The sequence below is a fragment of the Zootermopsis nevadensis genome, unplaced genomic scaffold (assembly GCF_977971745.1).
Source record: "Zootermopsis nevadensis isolate Lab colony 2312 unplaced genomic scaffold, Znev_1.0 Znev_ptg000009l, whole genome shotgun sequence".
NCBI lineage: Eukaryota > Metazoa > Arthropoda > Insecta > Blattodea > Termopsidae > Zootermopsis > Zootermopsis nevadensis.
Genome location: NW_028259141.1, coordinates 1,998,468 through 2,012,879, shown reverse-complemented (window position 1 = coordinate 2,012,879; position 14,412 = coordinate 1,998,468). Strand labels below are relative to the sequence as shown.

General features: G+C 36.0%; 1 protein-coding gene and 1 long non-coding RNA gene across 10 annotated transcripts in view; one reads left to right on the top strand and one right to left on the bottom strand.

Annotated features, from left to right (window-relative positions):
* Positions 1-14,412, top strand: part of Pdfr (Pigment-dispersing factor receptor) — a 95,992-nt gene that overhangs the window by 33,111 nt on the left and 48,469 nt on the right. The gene's annotated exons all lie outside the window — the stretch shown is intronic.
* LOC147874313 (uncharacterized) lies at positions 408-2,914 on the bottom strand. The gene is made up of 2 exons (XR_015534329.1): positions 2,217-2,914; positions 408-1,712 (listed from the first exon to the last, which is right to left on the bottom strand). It is a non-coding gene; the product is annotated as an uncharacterized LOC147874313 (long non-coding RNA).

Below are 14,412 nucleotides of genomic sequence, written 5' to 3'. Positions count from 1 at the left end.
ATTTGTGGACGTCACCAGCTTACGTCGTAAACGCAAAATATATTCATGTTGTCGAAATCCATAACTCAACCTTTCTTCCTGTAAATGTGTTTCGGCATTTAAGACTTCAAAACTGACGTTTTTAGTTTCGATTACATAGATTGCATGTATCCGACGTTTCGGTATACTCATTATTTTTTGAAGTAGGGTGCGACTGAGGTTTTCTGGCTCCTGCAGGCGACGTGCGATCTCTTCTGTTCTAGATTACATAGATTGCATGTATCCGACGTTTCGGTATACTCATTATTTTTTGAAGTAGGGTGCGACTGAGGTTTTCTGGCTCCTGCAGGCGACGTGCGATCTCTTCTGTTCTAGATTACATAGATTGCATGTATCCGACGTTTCGGTATACTCATTATTTTTTGAAGTAGGGTGCGACTGAGGTTTTCTGGCTCCTGCAGGCGACGTGCGATCTCTTCTGTTCTAGATTACATAGATTGCATGTATCCGACGTTTCGGTATACTCATTATTTTTTGAAGTAGGGTGCGACTGAGGTTTTCTGGCTCCTGCAGGCGACGTGCGATCTCTTCTGTTCTAGATTACATAGATTGCATGTATCCGACGTTTCGGTATACTCATTATTTTTTGAAGTAGGGTGCGACTGAGGTTTTCTGGCTCCTGCAGGCGACGTGCGATCTCTTCTGTTCTAGATTACATAGATTGCATGTATCCGACGTTTCGGTATACTCATTATTTTTTGAAGTAGGGTGCGACTGAGGTTTTCTGGCTCCTGCAGGCGACGTGCGATCTCTTCTGTTCTAGATTACATAGATATTGTATTTCTGTCTCGTAAGACTGGGGACTGGTAATTGGACATCGCCTACCAGCTATGATCCTGTCTTCCTTTCAGTAGCCGGGACCAAAGTGTGCGTTTCGTCTACGTCACTAACATGTATCAAGACGGAAATCAAACGCATATACTAATCGTTAAAATGGGTTCGAATGTTATTCAGCGAGATACTGTGCCAAGGTTTATGAATGCTGCTGGAATATGGCTTAGGGGTAATTTTCCTCTGTCAATTGTCTTGACTTCCTGGGATCGAACTCTTGTCGTACAACACATATCCTAGTTACTACACTGATTTGAGTTGTCCGGATGATAACTTCTAAAAACTTGGAACTTCTTTGACGAGAATTTAAATTTATAGACGAAAACAAGACGGAAAGATTAAACCTACTCCAGTCAGTTGTTATATGTTTTCACAAAGTTAAGCATTTATATGCTATTTCCTCGTACTAAATACTTCCGTGCTGAAAATAACATTTTCCGCCACGCAAAGATATTCTGTTTACAAATCTCCCTTCAGTTTCTATTTACTTGAAATTGTTAATCCTGAAATAAATATAATAGAAGGTGGATCTGACGATAATATTTCTCGAATTATAATTGCAACAGACAGATCTAATTTCACATTATCGCATAATGAAAATGGCTGTCTTCAGGGATGTTTTACCGTGTAGACTCAACACAAGTTCACTGCCGTTTCAGAGGTACTTACTGCCTCCATAATCAGGGTATGATAATAGAGGTAGGGGAACGTACCAAAATACATTCTTCTTACTCGCTGCCGTGATCCGCCATCAGGAAATATAGGACATAGCAAGTGACTCTGCCCCAAAACGGCGCCAGATCATTGTTCCGTCAGCTGTTGGAATGCAGGCGTCCGTTACACTAATAAACATTAATAATATAATATAATATGTAGAAATTGTATATAAGTTATTATTGATTTGAATCTTTATATAATTATATACACCTGAAGATGGTTCTTTTAGGAACTGAAACATGTCGTGAAACATGAAAAATGATGGTCTAATGTAAATCGAATATTTCGATAAAGAACATCATTTAATATTTTAAATATTTTAAATGTTAATTATTGTAATATTTTAATATTTAATAAGAATTTATCAAGTTTGTTGATGTAACATAATTCAGTCTTGTTTTCATTCAGGCTTGGCCAACAAAACAATTTTCCTGTGTTAAGGCAACAGGACAGCGGCTCTGTTTTCGAAAACTGTTCCAAATCAAATTTCCTCACGCGTGATTTGGTTCGTGCCTTAAATTCTAACAACTCGCATTTCGGTCGTCCACTTTATATAATTATTATCTTTTCAGAAAAGTCCCTACTTTAATTGTAAAACCTCGATTCAAAAGGCGTTCGATTGCACTCACATGAACGTTCACTCTCAACGTTCTTTTTTTTAGCTGTGCGTGTAGTCTATTCACTCCCCTGCCACTTGTACCACGAGATTGGAATTTCCTCTCTTGTACGTGGATTGTTTACTTTCTGAAGTTTAATATGCTTCAAAATACGATCACAAATACAGTCCTGCGCCATCTAAATACGCACGTACAATGTTTTAATAAAACTTAATATTACTTACAACACCCAACAAGTACTGAAATCACACGTAAACAGTTAATTTTCACATCGTCATTGAAAGAACACGTTATTTCGGTTCTGAATGCAGCTCAAGGAGCGCGGACAACACAGTGAGAATTGCTTCCTATAGATACTTCGGGTGGTGAGCCGAACTCTCACGAAGATTAACGAAATTTGCCGAAGGAGCGCGGACAACACAGTCAGAATTGCTTCCTATAGATACTTCGGGTGGGACGAACTCTTACGAAGATTAATCTCAAGGTCAGCTCTTACACGCATATATTTGCTAAACTGCGGATACCTAGTTGTCCATATTTACAGCACTAAGTTGTCAATGTCATGTCAATTTCATGGCTAAATCAGCCCAAGGTTTTACAGGGTAAATCCTTCTAAATTTTTCGTGATCATTTTGTTAAATTTTTCTCACGCTTATATCTACCTATCTGCAGGTACCTGACTTACAATACTCACGCATATAATAGGTCACGTATAGACCAAGGTCATATAGAAGTCACGACATAATCAGTCAAATTATTTGCGAGATACAAGTCTTTAAATATCTCAAGGTCATTTGTACTCAAGCTTATTTCTGCCAAACCGTAAGTAACTTTTTGCCCATACTCATGTCATAAAGAGGTAACGAATAGGCCAAGGTCATGTGATGACCATGACAAGATCAGGCAAACCGTTTGAGAGATAGAGGCCTGAAATATTTCAAGGTCATTTTAAGTATTATTCTCCCACGCATGTACTTAGACTAGAGCATGAAAATTGTCTTGTTTTGTGACGTTTATACACCAATGTCGTACAGTACAGGTGTGTATTGTCCTGGGGCACGTGACACAGGTTATGTTCGTTTTGATCCTGGGGTGGGAACGACTAAATAAGCCATAGGATTGTGTGTAGAACATATCCCAAAAATTTGAACAATTTCCATTATTTTTTATGAAAAGTGAAACAAGAACATGGCGGCCGTGGACAAATTTTCTTTGGCTGATAATATTACAGAGATAACTAATAAATAACTAGAAATATCTACTTATTTCTATAGTTGTTTATTTGTTATCTATGGATATGTGAAGTTTTGTATGAATATTGATCGTACGTATTCCTTCAGACAAATGAGAAACAATGTTTATAAGTTGATAATCGCAAACACTTTGGTGGCTTCAACTTTGAGGTTATATCTTCACAAATTTGATACAGACAGAATATGCATTTATATAGGTCTCTCCAATTATGAAATAAAATAAGAAATATTTTAATTTTTTTTAACTATAATATATATATATATATATAATATAAATGATAGAAGTATGTTTGTATCCATCATCACTATTTATTAGTTATTAATATCAGACGCATGTAAGCCTGAAGGGGCCATAATAAATGTTTTAATTTATTTTTGCAATTTTATAATCCGTTTTACATGATTTTATTAATAATATCTATTGACAAACTCTGTTACAGAAATTAATTTTGTCCTTGTAGATAAGAAGCAATGCAAATATATGTAGGTAGAATGAAAAAGTGTCTGTCAATAATAATTGGTAATCGGTGACAAAGTTTGTTAGACAGTGACACACCCACACAGTACTTGTATCATATTAATACCAATAATAACTTCTGAAACAAGTAATAATAGAAAAATATCCTAATGGGATTATATCGTACGACAATCCCCATATTAAATAGCCTGACCACTTAAAGTTAAATTGAATTTTAATTTGCGATTATAGACGTTGTTTAATTTATCGTAAAATACTCGTCACTGAAGAAGGAAGGGTTTCGACACAAGTTATTGAATAAAAATAGTAACAAGAATTTGTAAAAGATGACTTTAAATCTATTAACTCAGGCTGTTAGTAGTGTTCTGATGGTAAGACACTGAATTTTCATTAATTTTGATACAGGGTCGGTTCTGTAAGTCTGAATATCTGCGAAATATTGAACTTTGACCCCAAGGCATTTCGCAGCCATTGTTATTTATCTGGACCCCTCTCCCCATCATAATCTTCATTGTAACCCAATCTTTAGCGGTAAGGATCAGTCCTATGTTCTCCCTAGGGGCATTTGTACGAACTAATAAGTTGTTAGTTTTATATCCCACCACCAGATGGCCAAGGAAAATGAAGCTTTCCATAATAAACGTTATTGTCAAAGTAGAGGTTATGTTTGTTAAAATTAGTTTGGAGTACCTTGATCGTTTTACAGACTCAAGTAACTAGTGCAGTTGATACAGGATAAAACAGATCAACATCTCGCTCGGATTGAATAGTATTTGTTTCTATCCTCTAGCCAACACTACACAATGAGTCATTATTCCTGTGCTGATTCGTAGAATAGACGTTTTAAAGCGGTAATTAGAGTACTATTTCGTCTCAGATAAACAGATGGCGGATTGAATGACCATTTTAGATAGCTGAAAGGAGGCACTGCCTTTCATTTGCAGTGACCTAATTTCCTTCCACTCTCGTTTGAAACTTAAAGTCCTGAAAGTGTTAATGCGTTCGAATAACTGAGTCATTAGGTCCAATTTCTAACTTTGGAGCACTGATATTAAACGTCTTGTCAGTACGTATGTCCTAGCGAATGATAACCATAAAGATAAAAAATGTAGATTGTAGCAGAGGGCTGCAACCTTTGTTTTGTAGTTGAATTTCTTCCTAATTTATGAACTATGACTCGTAACCTTCTCAAATACAGAATTAATCTATGAAACTGTGAATCATTGTAGACACTTGATATGATTCGAGGATCGATAAATCGATATATCGAAAAATCCTTCAGACGACAATAGAACATATAAAGTAGCTGATAAAACTTATCCCTCGGGTAGAATCGGAACCTCGAGTCTCTGCATCTGATCAAAAAATTAAATCGAATTATTCTGATCGTTATTGAACACTAAAATATATAGACAACAAGATAGTTTAATGTATTTATTTTGTAGTCTATACACAAACGTTTGAAGTTTATTGGTGTTGTAAAAATTATATAATATTAAAACATTTTGTGTAAAATATTATATTAGCGCTCTTAATCGTAAATACGATTTTACATTATATTTTTTAGCGCTTTTATTAAAACGACATGTTTCGACGGGTAATACCGTCGTCATCAGGTTTTTATCAATTTAAAATATTTTAAAAACTATTAGATATTTGATGCAATATATTATAATGATCTTTACGATTAAGAGCGCTAATATAATATTTTACATAATAAAATGTTTTAATATTATATACTTTTTACAACACCAATAAACTTCAAACGTTTGTGTATAGACTGTACAAAATAAATATATTTAATCAAACACAAACATGACGCATATAAGATACAAATTTAATGAAGTTGTTTAAATTCACGACATAAATGAATTGAAATTATTTGCAGACTGCAGGGAAAATATTGAGACTTTTCACAAGATACGAAATTGAGGTTATGTCTGTCTGTGACGGAATATCGATGAAATTTTCTGTGAAAAAATATTTTATTAGTCACCGAAGATGCTGTAGAAATGCATTGACAAATCAGCCGACATTTTATCTAAAATGTTGCCTTCTAATTATATAAACTGGAACAAAAATGTATTTAATTAATTATCTGGTAATTTAAAGAGACGAATATATTTTATTTTTAAACGATGAAACATTGTGAATTAAAAGATGTGTTTGTATTTTGTTTACATTCTATTCGAACGTGCAGAAAATAAATATGAGGCAAATTGCCAACCTTGGAAGCTGAAACTACTCTATAAATGCTTAAATTATACCTCAGAGTAATTATACCTAACAAGGTAAATTGGCTTAATCGCTGCTTGTTCTGAGAATTATAGATAACTCAAAAACACATTCTGTGGGCAAAATACAAAGATGAAGATGTCAAAGCTCTGTGCTTTGAAAGATTAAAATTCATTTTGATACAGGGCTGATAACAGTTCATGTAAATGTATTATATTGTTAATTGGACACGAGGTTATGTCTGTAAAAAACATTAAAATTTAATTTTACGAAATATGTCCCTGTAAATGGGTGTTAACTGGTTTGGTAATTTCACAAAGTGGAATTTGTGCTGGCTAAGCGCCTCACAAAACCACTTGTGGATAATTCGCGGATCTGATATCACTGGAGCCGATTTCGTCCTGATGCATTAAACGTGACACATTTCCGACAAGACTGTGGAGCTCTGAAAAATGACGTATATCTGGTCAGTTTGAGGTCACGGACAGGTCAATTTCATATCAAGGTTACGACAATATTAGTCCGAGGGTTTGCCAGATAAAGACATTTTAAAATTTCAAGGTCATTCAAAACTACATTTTTCGAAGGCATATATCTGTCGATTTGTTGGAATCTGAGAGACAATACTCATGTCAGTTTGAGGTCACTGACAGGCCATCGTCGTATCATAGTCTCAAGAAAATCAAGCTGTGGGTTTTCCTAATTGAGGTATTGAAAATTTTCAACGTAATTCGAAAGTCATTTTTTCAAACTCATATTTCTGCCGATCAGTAGGAATCAGAGTGACAATACTTACGTAATTTTGAGGTCACTGACATGTCATTGTCATGTCATGGTCTCGACAACTTCATTCCATGGGTTTTCCTAATTAAGGCCTTTGAAATTTTCAAGTTCATTCGGAAGACACTTTTTTCAAACGCATATTTCTGGCTATCTGTTGGAACCTGAATGACCATATTCATGGCAGAGTGAGGTTATGTAAGGTCGTCACCTCAAGATCACGACAAGATGAGAGAAAAGTTTTGAGGAATATAGGCCTTTAAAGTTTCCAAGCTCACTTCAAGAACATTAATGGCTAGAAACAAAGGAAATCTGTTACCCGTGAGGGAAAATTAGATGTGATTTCGATGTATAAACGTATCGAAATCACAGTTGACGTAATAAATGCTATGAGAATCCCCGAATCGACTTTACGAACCATAAAGAACATTGACGAAAGACTTAAACGTGCAATTAGAATGTCGGATAGTAAGAAGACCCAAATTAGGGCGCTGATTATGCAGAAATTCGTCTATCCTCCGTGATCATTTAGGCTAAAGCCTGATCGTGCTTCACAATCACCGGATTTGTTTTAATCATCTGATTAAAAATATGTGCATTTATTGAAAAGTGAGCAATGTTAATATTTTTTAAAAAAAATTTGAATATAATTTCTCTGTTTTGGAACGTATTATAACCATGTTGACAGTAATCCGCTATACGCGATTTGGCTTTACGCGGCGATTTCTACCAACCCATTAGTCACGTATAACTAGGGATACCTGTGTTGACGTTATGATGTCAGGTTGATTGCAACTCGCAGTTTCTCTATATTATTATTATTATTTAGTGTTCTGTCTGAGGACAGGTCCATATGAACAGGATCCTTCCATCCTTTTCTCGAACTGGGGCCTGTTCATATACGTTCTTGGCAGATGATCCAGAAGTGGTTTGCCATTGCCTTCTTCTGTGTGTGAATGGAGTAATTGTTGGGATGCCACGGAGGAAAACTCCGTGTTGCCTAGACCACGGCCTTGCCCAACACAAGTTATAAATTCGGGCACCGCCGGGAATCGAACCCGAGACCCCAGGGTTACAAGGCCAGCGTTCTAACCGCTAGACCACCTCATCTTATTATTATTTAGTGTTCTGTCTGACGACAGGTCCATATGAACAGGATCCTTCCATCCTTTTCTCTTCTCGGACTGGGACCTGTTCATATACGTTCTTGGCAGATGATCCAGAAGTGGTTTGCCATTGCCTTCTTCTGTGTGTGAATGGAGTAATTGTTGGGATGCCACGGAGGAAAACTCCGTGTTGCCTAGACCACGGCCTTGCCCAACACAAGTTATAAATTCGGGCACCGCCGGGAATCGAACCCGAGACCCCCAGGGTTACAAGGCCAGCGTTCTAACCGCTAGACCACCTCATCTTATTATTATTAGTGTTCTGTCTGAGGACAGGTCCATATGAACAGGATCCTTCCATCCTTTTCTCTTCTCGGACTGGGACCTGTTCATATACGTTCTTGGCAGATGATCCAGAAGTGGTTTGCCATTGCCTTCTTCTGTGTGTGAATGGAGTAATTGTTGAGATGACTTATTGATCAACAAAAAGTTGTAGTCACGTGGATGGTAGCACTAAATCAGGAGAATCCTTGCCACCAAGCAGTTAAAAATCTTTTGTCTTCCCGTCTACTCTCTGAAAACGTAAATACTAAAAATGCGTAAGGTTATAATTTACCTGTGGCTTCGTATGGGTGTGAAATTTGTACTCTGATTTTGAGGACGAACACGTTCAGGGTAGGAAGGAAGGCCAAAGTTGCAGGCTGGAGGATATTATTAAAATGAATTTTAAGTAAACAGAGTTGGTTAGTGCGCATTAGAATCATCTGGGTCACTATGGGGACTCCGTGTTGAATCTTTGGGTCCTTCAAAATATAAGACATTTCTTGGCCGCGTCTGAAGAAGGATTTTGTTTCATGGAGTAGGTTAATTAGTTCATAATAACTTATTATTTAATTCATTTAACCGTCTCATTCTTATTAATTTTCTTTGAATTCTTTTGTACACGTGCCATTTTGTGAAGCGTAACTTCCATCTATTTCTTCTTCTCCCCATTTGACGTTTTCCTGACTTATTTTCTCATATCTAATAGGACATGTTGTTGAATAAACACCACTAAAGTCGTATCATAATTATTACATTTTCTGTCTTTGTCTCTTTTTTTGTTATATTTTACACTCATATTTTGCGTTCATTTACTCAGTTAATTACACTGATCAACACGTAAAATGTTACGAAAACTGAACTAACCGATCTCGACTAATTTTACGAAAATCACATTAAAATTTATCGATTTGGGGTCTCGTATTAGCGATTTTCTCTAAATTATCATCAGTTACAGAGCCACCAAACTCTTAAAACTTTATCAGAAACAGTCAGGAGCCAATCTGCCGATTTAAAGAACAATTTCCGTGTTTAGCACACCAAAATCTATAAAGCAAACTTACTTTCACGCCCATGAAACAAGAAATGACACAAAATTTGTTGAAAAGTGTTATTTACGTATCTGATATTCTAAATGTTAAACTTATTTGTTAATTTTAATCGTAAATGTATCGTATGAAATACTGAGGCTGTCAGGCAAGGCAAAATGACTTTAATGTACTACGATATATATATATATATATATATTAAGTATAAAAATGGAATAAAAATTTGAAAAAAAGGACATCATTTGATATCTGGTAAAAATCTGATAAAAACATTAATAATATAATATAATATATAGAAATTGTATTTAATAAATTGTATTTAAGTTATTATCGTTTTGAAGCTTTATATAATTATATACACCTGAGGATGGTTCTTTTAGGAACTGAAACATGTCGTGAAAACATGAAAAATGATGGTCGAATGTAAATCGAATATTTCGATAAAGAACATCATTTAATATTTTAAATATTTTAAATGTTAATTATTGTAATATTTTAATATTTAATAAGAATTTATTGTGATTAGACGGACAAAATTTAATATATACTTATTATATCACAATATGACGCAACTTTACCATCTTACGATATATATGTTTTGTAACATGATAAATGTTAATTTTTTTAAATGTAAATGGTGGAATTCGTCCGCAAGGTTCTTCGTAAAACCTGAACCCCTACGGCAGGGAAACGAAACTCGCGGAATGACTAATCGATAGATGGCAGCAGTCGACTAGTGAGGAGGATACTTGAGAGAGTCGAGAGATTAAACCGCCCTAGACAAGTCTGTGCGACTTGAAGTCCACTTCAGTCTTCTCTGCCAGTCGAAAGCATCGTAATTCTTTTGTCCCTCGTGCAATTCCAGTGGGCGTTTCGCATGTACTTTTATGCTGAAGTTACAAAGTGATGTTGTTTCACCTTTTACTTATTTTCTTCAAGTTTCCTTCTCTTAAAAGACGAGTTAAAAGGTGAAACTCCATATCACACGAACTCAGAGCCTGTATTGTGTATTTGCATTAGTACGCCCGTGAGCATATGTGACCAGGTACAGTCCCTGCCCAAACCTCGGACAATACACGAAAAAATATATAAATCTATCTGAATAAACTTTCCTAGACGGGAGGATACTTGTCAATAATACTTGCCCTCCGCATTAAACTTAGAAACATAACATAGGATTGCATTTAGAATATTACATTTAAATTTATATCGATTATACACCTGAAGATGGTTCATTGAGAACCGAAACATGTCGTGGAAAAGATGATGCTCTAATTGTAAATCGAACATTTCGATAGAAAGAGCATCATTTTAATATATTTTAATATATTTTTAAATATTTTAAATATTAAATGTTAATTATAGTAGTTAATATTTTAATATTTAATAAAACATTTTATTGTGATTAGACGGTTAAAATAAATAATTATAATCATCACAATATGACGCAACAATATCATCTCAAACATATATTTGTCAAAAACAAAATAATTTATTATGAAAAGTTAAACAGCTTAAAATATTCTTAATTTAATTAATTTTCGATTTTGGGTTGTTAAATTCCTTGGGTCTCAGGTTCGAATTCCGTTAGTCTGCAGCAGCCTAAGGGAAAAGATACTACTTTGGAGACAATGTCATAGATGGAAGGATAATATTAAAATGTTTGTTAAAGAAATACGAATTCACAGTGTGCAATGATTCATCTGGCTTATGATAGTGACTAATGGCACTTTGTAAATGTCTTTAAATCAGAAGACAGACATCTTCAGACTCACCGCCGCGAAAACCTCAAATCCTACATAAATTTTGCTATTTTAATGTTTTCCTCACGTGTGTTCGTCGGTGAGACGCCGTTCGTTATGGCGAACAGTCGCTAACTCGAAAAGTTTCCACCAAACATTGACGACGTTAACAAAATGAGTTAATGATTTCACATCAAAGACTATGACAAAAATACTGTATTTTCTCGGTTTTCAGACGCCACAGATTTTAAGATAAAACCTTGATTTAATAGGGGAACGTCGTATAATTCCGGGCACGTAACGATTTCGAGAATGTGAAATTTAAAAAAAAAAAAAAATAATTTTCATACATTTGAACTATTTTCTTCGCGAATAAAAAATGTCAGAAAAGTAAAGATAAATATTATTAAAAATTGTTTGCGTTTTTGACATTAAGAAGAATTGGCGTCTAGTACCGGACACTAATGTACTTAAAATTTTTCTCAAGTTTTGATAGAAAATTGGGAAAGGAGTGAGTGGTTATATGAGGGTCAACATGGGTTTAGACCAGGGTACTCATGCGAAAGTCAAGTAGTCACGGTTTGTCAAGATGTTGCTGATTCATTGGACGAGGGAATCAGGACTGATGCGGTTATAATAGATTTCTCAAAGGCATTCGATTTAGTCCCACACGATAGGCTGATTACAAAAATTGCTGCAACCGGTGTGGACTTGAGGGTAGTGTTATGGGTAAAGGAATTTCTCTTAGGACGTTCGCAAAGAGTAAGAGTGGAAGGACAGCTATCTCATGAAGTCAGGGTAACGTCAGGGGTGCCGCAAGGGAGCGTATTAGGTCCCTTGCTATTCCTAGCTTATGTTAATGATATTTGGAAAAACATTGATTCAAATATACGGCTTTTCGCTGATGATTGTATAGTATACAGGAAAATAATGGATAGTAGTGACATTGATAAGTTACAGACAGATATGAATAGATTATGGGAATGGGCGGTAGAAAATGAAATGAAGATAAATCCAGGTAAAAGTAAAGCAGTCAGCTTCAATAGAGCTAGGGTGAAGGATAAGCTGAGTTACTTTTTTGGGGATCAATTAATTCCAGAGGCAAATAGCTTTAAGTACTTAGGAATACTTATTCGCAGTGATCTGAGCTGGGCAGATCATGTGAATTATACACTAATTAAAGCATGGAAGGCTCTCCATTTCGTAATGCGTATACTAAAAAAGGGAAATAACAATACGAAACGTTTAGCTTATACGTCGCTAGTGAGACCGATACTTGAATATGGAACTGTGTGTTGGGACCCTTACAGGGAAGGACAGGTAAGAGCACTAAATCGGGTGCAGAAGAGAGCGGCTAAATTTGCTAATTTCACGAACGAATCTGGTTGGGAAACATTGGCACAGCGTAGATTGATAGCCCGAATGTGCGCCCTTTTCAAAGCATACACGGGGGGCCGGGCTTGGAAAATGATAGAGGATAGATTATTAAAGCCATGCTACCTGGGCAGGGACGATCATACTCGGAAAATTAGGACTAGGAAACAAAGAACGGATGTAGGCAAATATTCCTTTGTAAATAGGACCATAAGAAGCTGGAACCAATTACCTCCAGGCGTGCTAGAGTCTTTCCCCTGTAAATTAGGCACCTTTAGAAAGAGGGTCAGAAAAGTAGTTACAAGCTAAGGGTTATTAAGTTGGGAATAAATGGTGATAAGTGAAGTGAAGTGTCTTAGTCTCCAAGTGATGAAGGGCTGTAGTTCTTTGGGATAAAATTTTCATGTACTGAGAGCGGACTTTATATTCCACTCTTAAGTATTGTGATTAATTAGTGGATGTGTGTTTTTTTATTGTGTCAGATGTTTTATTTTGAGTGTGGTATGTTGTATTGTTGTGTCTCATTGTATTGTTGTGTGAGTGCATCAGTTCATGACGTTTGTAATACATTACAGTTATTGTCTTATGTCTAGGTGGTATTAAGTTCTTTTTTTTAAGTTAAGTACTTGAGGTTGGATGGTTTTGTAATTTATGAGGTGGTTGATTTTGAGTGGGATGTGTTGTTTTTGTTGTGTCCTTTTTTATTGTTTTGTTCTGTCTCTGTGTTGATGTATCTCATTGTATGTTGTGTCTTATGGTTTTTGTTGTGTCCTTTGTTTATTGTTTTGTTGTGTCTCATTGTGTTGATGTATCCCATTGTTTGTGTGTCATATTGTTTTTGTTGTGTCCTTTTGTTTATTGTTTTGTTCTGTCTCTGTGTTGATGTATCTCATTGTTTATTGTGTCTTATTGTTTTTGTTGTGTCCTTTGTTTATTGTTTTGTTGTGTCTCATTGTGTTGATGTATCCCATTGTTTGGGTGTCATATTGTTTTTGTTGTGTCCTTTTGTTTATTGTTTTGTTCTGTCTCTGTGTTGATGTATCTCATTGTTTATTGTGTCTTATTGTTTTTGTTGTGTCCTTTTGTTTATTGTTTTGTTCTGTCTCATTGTGTTGATGTATCTCATTGTTCTGTTCTGTCTCATTGTTTTGTATGTTATTGTAGGACACTGCCACCGGGTATAAACCCATTTGCAGTCAATAATAAATATGAAGTAATGAATCTTAACGTCTTTTGTAGTAATCGCATTTGTAATATGAAATATTTCCCTCAGTATCGGCGTATCATGAGCCCAACCACCACTACAAAGACGTACGAGGTGCGATCGGAAAGTTTCAAGACTGTGTCAACAGAGGGCGAACCGGATGTAGTACGAGCTTCTGCCGCTAGAGGGTGCGGCCTACATTCATAGTGAATCAGTGTGCCAGCCGGCATCATCGAATTAGCATTTGTTTCTTAGTTACGGGCGTTTTAGTAGTGCATTACACCGACCCTCCTGCGATTTCGGAATGGCGTGTGCATCAAATTTTGCCAAAGACTCGCCAAAACGGCTACGGAAACCTATGAAATGCTAAAGCAAGCATTTGGGGAGTCCGCAATGGGTCGTGCACAAACTTTTGTGTGGCATTCACGTTTTAAAAGTGGCCGAACCTCTGTCGATGTTGACGAGCATTCTGGACGACCATCTTCGAGCACAACGCCCGAAAATGTTACGAAGATTCGGCAGCCATTCACGAAGATCGACGTCGTACCATCAACGACTTGTGCGACATTGTTGGGATAGGCTATGGGACCTGTCAGCTGATTCTAAAGGAAGAACTCCACATGCGACGCATCCTGTCTGAGGACCAGAAGCAGAATCGACTTCTCG